The sequence below is a fragment of the Triticum urartu genome, unplaced genomic scaffold (genome assembly GCF_056163025.1).
Source record: "Triticum urartu cultivar PI428250 unplaced genomic scaffold, HENAU_Tu73 scaffold535, whole genome shotgun sequence".
In the NCBI taxonomy this organism is placed as follows: domain Eukaryota; kingdom Viridiplantae; phylum Streptophyta; class Magnoliopsida; order Poales; family Poaceae; genus Triticum; species Triticum urartu.
In genome coordinates this window covers 30,614-37,760 of record NW_028260718.1, presented here as the reverse complement: position 1 = coordinate 37,760, position 7,147 = coordinate 30,614, and the positions used below count along the sequence as shown (strand labels likewise).

Sequence of the window (7,147 nt, the reverse complement as noted above, 5' to 3'; positions counted from 1 at the left end):
GTGAATAACTAAAAAAAAATAGAAGGATGGTAGATAGTAAAGAAAAGAACTAATCACAATATCTATCTTTCAAAATCTATCTTTCAAAATCTATCTTTCAAAATATATATCTTTCAAAGATTCACTAAAAAGACAGTTGGCGGGTCTCTTTGTATGTCTTGTCCGGAAAGAGGAGGACTTAATGATTATTCGTTCGCCGGAACCAGAAGTAAAAATTGTTGTGGATAGGGATCCTGTAAAAACATCTTTTGAGGAATGGGCCAGACCCGGCCATTTCTCAAGAACACTAGCTAAGGGCCCTGATACTACCACTTGGATCTGGAACCTACATGCTGATGCTCACGATTTCGATAGTCATACTGGTGATTTGGAGGAGATTTCTCGAAAAGTCTTTAGTGCTCATTTCGGGCAACTTTCCATTATCTTTCTTTGGTTGAGTGGCATGTACTTTCATGGCGCCCGTTTTTCCAATTATGAAGCATGGCTAAGTGATCCTACTCACATTGGACCCAGTGCTCAGGTAGTTTGGCCTATAGTAAGGGCAAGAAATATTGAATGGTGATGTAGGCGGGGGTTTCCGAGGAATCCAAATAACCTCTGGTTTTTTTCAGCTTTGGCGAGCATCTGGAATAACTAGTGAATTACAACTCTATTGTACTGCAATTGGTGCATTGATTTTTGCAGCGTTAATGCTTTTTGCTGGTTGGTTCCATTATCACAAAGCCGCTCCCAAATTGGCCTGGTTCCAAGATGTAGAATCCATGTTGAATCACCACTTAGCGGGATTATTAGGACTTGGGTCTCTTTCTTGGGCGGGGCACCAAATTCATGTATCTTTACCAATTAACCAATTTCTTGACGCTGGGGTGGATCCTAAAGAGATACCACTTCCTCATGAATTTATCTTGAATCGGGACCTTTTGGCTCAACTTTATCCTAGTTTTGCCGAAGGAGCAACCCCTTTTTTCACTTTAAATTGGTCCAAATACGCAGAATTTCTGACTTTTCGCGGAGGACTAGATCCAGTAACCGGTGGTCTCTGGCTGACCGATATTGCGCACCATCATTTAGCTATTGCTATTCTTTTCCTAATCGCAGGTCATATGTATAGGACCAATTGGGGTATTGGCCATGGACTTAAAGATATTTTGGAGGCTCACAAGGGCCCATTTACAGGACAAGGCCATAAGGGTCTTTATGAAATCTTAACAACGTCATGGCATGCTCAATTATCTCTTAACCTAGCTATGCTAGGCTCTACAACCATTGTTGTAGCTCATCATATGTATTCTATGCCTCCCTATCCATACCTAGCTACTGACTATGGTACACAACTTTCCTTGTTCACACACCACATGTGGATTGGCGGATTTCTAATAGTCGGTGCTGCTGCACATGCAGCAATTTTTATGGTAAGAGACTATGATCCAACTACTCGATACAACGATCTATTAGATCGCGTCCTTAGACACCGCGATGCAATCATATCCCACCTTAACTGGGTATGTATATTTCTAGGTTTTCACAGTTTTGGCTTGTACATTCATAATGATACCATGAGTGCTTTAGGCCGTCCACAAGATATGTTTTCGGATACTGCCATACAATTACAACCTATCTTTGCTCAATGGGTACAAAATATCCATGCTACTGCGCCTGGCGTAACAGCTCCTGGTGCAAACAACAAGTACTAGCTTAACGTGGGGAGGCGGCGAGTTAGTAGCAGTAGGTGGCAAAGTGGCTTTGTTACCTATTCCATTAGGAACCGCAGATTTTTTAGTCCATCACATTCATGCATTTACCATACATGTGACTGTATTAATACTTTTGAAAGGTGTTTTATTTGCTCGGAGTTCCCGTTTGATACCCGATAAAGCAAATCTAGGTTTTCGCTTTCCTTGCGATGGGCCTGGCCGAGGGGGAACATGTCAAGTATCCGCCTGGGATCATGTTTTCTTAGGTTTATTCTGGATGTACAATGCAATTTCGGTAGTCATTTTCCATTTCAGTTGGAAAATGCAGTCGGATGTTTGGGGTACTATAAGTGATCAAGGGGTGGTAACTCATATTACAGGGGGAAACTTTGCACAGAGTTCCATTACGATTAATGGGTGGCTTCGAGATTTCTTGTGGGCACAGGCATCGCAAGTCATTCAGTCTTATGGTTCTTCATTATCTGCATATGGTCTTTTTTTCTTAGGTGCTCATTTTGTCTGGGCCTTCAGTTTAATGTTTTTATTCAGCGGCCGTGGTTATTGGCAAGAACTCATTGAATCTATCGTTTGGGCTCATAACAAATTAAAAGTTGCTCCTGCTACTCAGCCTAGAGCCTTGAGCATTATACAAGGACGCGCTGTAGGAGTAACCCATTACCTTCTGGGTGGAATTGCCACGACATGGGCATTCTTCTTAGCGAGAATTATTGCAGTAGGATAGTGGCTAGGAGGATTTGAAAGGCATTATGGAATTAAGATTTCCCAGGTTTAGCCAAGGCTTAGCTCAGGACCCCACTACTCGTCGTATTTGGTTTGGTATTGCTACCGCACATGATTTCGAAAGTCATGATGATATTACTGAAGAACGTCTTTATCAGAACATTTTTGCTTCTCACTTTGGGCAATTAGCAATAATCTTTCTATGGACGTCCGGAAATCTGTTTCATGTAGCTTGGCAAGGAAATTTTGAATCATGGATACAGGATCCTTTACACGTAAGACCTATTGCTCATGCGATTTGGGATCCTCATTTTGGTCAACCCGCTGTGGAAGCCTTTACTCGAGGAGGTGCTGCTGGTCCAGTGAATATTGCTTATTCTGGAGTTTATCAGTGGTGGTATACAATAGGATTACGCACCAATGAGGATCTTTATACTGGAGCTCTTTTTCTATTATTTCTTTCTACGCTGTCCTTAATAGCGGGTTGGTTACATCTACAACCCAAATGGAAACCAAGCCTTTCGTGGTTCAAAAACGCGGAATCTCGTCTCAATCATCATTTGTCAGGACTTTTCGGGGTAAGTTCTTTGGCTTGGACAGGACATTTAGTTCATGTTGCTATTCCCGCATCCAGGGGGGAGTACGTTCGATGGAATAATTTCTTAGATGTATTACCCTATCCCCAGGGGTTGGGACCCCTTTTGACGGGTCAATGGAATCTTTATGCCCAAAACCCTGATTCGAGTAATCATTTATTTGGTACCGCTCAAGGAGCGGGAACTGCCATTCTAACTCTTCTTGGGGGATTCCATCCACAAACACAAAGTTTGTGGCTGACCGATATGGCTCACCATCATTTAGCTATTGCATTTATTTTTCTCATTGCCGGTCACATGTATCGAACTAACTTCGGAATTGGGCACAGTATTAAAGATCTTTTAGAAGCGCATACTCCTCCGGGGGGTCGATTAGGGCGTGGGCATAAGGGCCTTTATGACACAATCAACAATTCGATTCATTTTCAGTTAGGTCTTGCTCTAGCTTCTTTAGGGGTTATTACTTCCTTAGTAGCTCAACATATGTACTCTTTACCTCCTTATGCATTCATAGCACAAGACTTTACTACTCAAGCTGCTTTATATACTCATCACCAATATATTGCAGGGTTCATCATGACAGGGGCTTTTGCTCATGGAGCTATTTTTTTCATTAGGGATTACAATCCGGAACAGAATGAGGATAATGTATTGGCAAGAATGTTAGACCATAAAGAAGCTATCATATCTCATTTAAGTTGGGCTAGCCTCTTTCTAGGATTCCATACCTTGGGCCTTTATGTTCATAACGACGTCATGCTTGCTTTTGGTACTCCAGAAAAGCAAATCTTGATCGAACCTATATTTGCCCAATGGATACAATCTGCTCATGGCAAGACGACATATGGGTTCGATATACTCTTATCTTCAACGAATGGCCCCGCTTTCAATGCGGGTCGAAGCCTATGGTTGCCCGGATGGTTGAATGCTGTTAATGAGAATAGTAATTCGCTTTTCTTAACAATAGGACCTGGGGATTTCTTGGTTCATCATGCTATTGCTCTAGGTTTGCATACAACTACATTGATTTTAGTAAAGGGCGCTTTAGATGCACGCGGTTCCAAATTAATGCCAGATAAAAAGGATTTTGGATATAGTTTTCCTTGTGACGGCCCAGGGCGCGGCGGTACTTGTGATATTTCTGCTTGGGACGCATTTTATTTGGCAGTTTTCTGGATGTTAAATACCATTGGGTGGGTTACTTTTTATTGGCATTGGAAACATATCACATTATGGCAGGGCAACGTTTCACAATTTAATGAATCCTCCACTTATTTGATGGGATGGTTAAGAGATTACCTATGGTTAAACTCTTCACAACTTATCAATGGATATAATCCTTTTGGGATGAATAGTTTATCGGTATGGGCGTGGATGTTCTTATTTGGACATCTTGTTTGGGCTACTGGATTTATGTTCTTAATTTCCTGGCGGGGGTATTGGCAGGAATTAATTGAGACTTTAGCATGGGCTCATGAACGCACACCTTTAGCTAATTTAATTCGCTGGAGAGATAAGCCCGTGGCTCTTTCCATTGTGCAAGCAAGATTGGTTGGATTAGCTCACTTTTCCGTGGGTTATATATTCACTTATGCAGCTTTCTTGATTGCCTCAACATCAGGCAAGTTTGGTTAATTTAGTTTGTTTTTTTGTACTGTATCAGCACCTAGTTCATTACTCTTGATAGAGAGGGAGGATCTGCCTTTTTAGATTTCTTTTTCTATTTATTTTTCCATCTAGGATTAGAACCGTATACTTGGTAATAATAGCAACGACACATTATGGCAAAAAAAAGTTTGATTCAGAGGGAGAAGAAGCGGCAGAAATTAGAACAGAAATATCATTTGATTCGTCAATCTTTAAAAAAAAAGATAAGAAGCAAAGTTTCTCCCTTGAGTTTGAGTGAAAAAACGAAAATGCGAGAAAAATTGCAATCCCTACCGCGTAATAGTGCACCTACACGCCTTCATCGACGTTGTTTTTTGACCGGAAGACCTAGAGCTAACTATCGACATTTTGGGCTATCCGGACACGTACTTCGAGAAATGGTTTATGAATGTTTGTTACCGGGTGCAACAAGATCCAGTTGGTAAGGATAAAATACCCTTTCGTATTTGTATGGATTTCTGGAATTGATAATCATAGAGGAGCCCTCTTTACCATTCTGTATAAATGGACTATTCTATTTGTATAGATATTGGTAGAGGGGCGTATCCAACCCTCTTTTATCCACTAGTTACCCCTCTTTAGTTTAAGAGTATAGAGCAGTTTGGTAGCTCATAAGGCTCATAACCTTGGGGTTGCGGGTTCGATTCCCACTACCGCCTCCATACTCCTTCTTTATGATATATGCATGATATAATATATACATCATGCATTTGTATCTGGATTTTTTGATTTCCTAAAAGAGTTTTGGTCTAACAGTTTTTTCTCGGAAGAAGCAAAAAAATAAAAGAAAGAATAAAATATGAAAGAAAAGCGTCCATTGTCTAATGGATAGGACAGAGGTCTTCTAAACCTTTGGTATAGGTTCAAATCCTATTGGACGCAATCTTATTTCTATCTATTCTTTAAATAACTATACTAAACTAAAAACAAAGAAAACTTTTTTGCATGATTCAAATGAAAAAGCTTTCTCAACGATTCCTATTCTACTAACAAGAGTAGACATGCAAAATTTATTTGTTACTGAAGAGAAAACCGTTCCAGCTGTTCCTGAATAGCTTCCTTCAAAAGGATTTCCGCTTGCTCGGTGAATGTCTTGCTAGAAGATATAATTTCTTGGAATTGAGGTTTAGTATCTTTTAGATGTTTACGTAACTCATCCAGAAATTTATTTACCTGTTCAATTTCTAACGAATCAAGATATCCTCTTGTTCCGGTATAAATAGTAGCTATCTGCTCTTCCACTGGGAGAGGATTTGCCTGGGATTGTTTAAGCAATTCCCTTAATCGTCGACCCCTTGCCAATTGATTCTGACTTGTTTTATCGAGAGCAGAGGCGAATTGTGCAAAGGCTTGTAACTCTGCGAATTGCGCTAGTTCCAATTTTGATTTGCCAGCTACTTGTTTCATGGCTTTAATTTGAGCCGCGGATCCTACTCTGGAAACAGAAATACCCACATTAATAGCGGGTCGAATTCCGGCATTGAATAGATCCGCAGATAAGAATATTTGTCCATCTGTAATGGAGATTACATTAGTAGGAATATAGGCGGAAACGTCTCCAGATTGAGTCTCAACTATTGGTAAAGCGGTCATACTTCCTTCGCCTAAAAGAGAATTTAATTTAGCGGCTCTTTCTAAAAGGCGTGAATGCAAATAAAAAACATCCCCTGGATAAGCCTCACGTCCGGGAGGTCTTCTTAATAGAAGGGACATTTGGCGATAAGCTTGTGCCTGTTTGGAGAGATCATCATAAATTATTAAAGTATGCCGTTCGCGGTACATAAAATACTCAGCCAGGGCTGCTCCCGTATAAGGAGCGAGGTATTGTAATGTAGCAGGTGAATCCGCCATTTCAGCTACTACAATAGTGTATTCCATGGCCCCCTCCTCATGGAAAGTAGTTACTACTTGAGCTACGGAGGATGCTCTTTGACCGATAGCTACATAAACACATATTACACCTTGCCCTTTTTGATTGAGAATTGTATCTGTGGCTACTGCTGTTTTGCCAGTCTGTCTGTCCCCAATAATTAACTCTCGCTGACCGCGCCCTATAGGGATCATCGAATCGATAGCAATAAGCCCTGTTTGAAGAGGTTCGTATACGGAACGCCTGGAAATTATACTTGGAGCAGGAGATTCAATTAAGCGAGATTCGGAAGCTATAATTTCGCCTTTCCCATCAATAGGTTTAGCCAGAGCATTTACAACACGACCCAAGTAAGCCTCACTCACGGGTATCTGAGCAATTCTTCCTGTTGCTTTTACAAAACTTCCCTCTTGTATCATCAACCCATCGCCCATTAATACAATCCCAACATTTTTGGATTCCAAATTCAGAGCAATACCCCTAGTACCTTCTGCAAATTCGACTAATTCACCTGACATTATTTCACCAAGACCTATAATACGAGCAATCCCATCCCCCACTTGAACTACGCGACCTAT

At 40.9% G+C, this 7,147-nt stretch overlaps 1 non-coding gene across 1 annotated transcript; it reads left to right on the top strand.

The window, feature by feature from the left end:
* The first annotated feature begins 5,509 nt into the window (after positions 1–5,509).
* TRNAR-UCU (transfer RNA arginine (anticodon UCU)) lies at positions 5,510–5,581 on the top strand. Its single transcript has one exon. It is a non-coding gene; the product is annotated as a tRNA-Arg (tRNA).
* Positions 5,582–7,147: the final 1,566 nt, after the last annotated feature.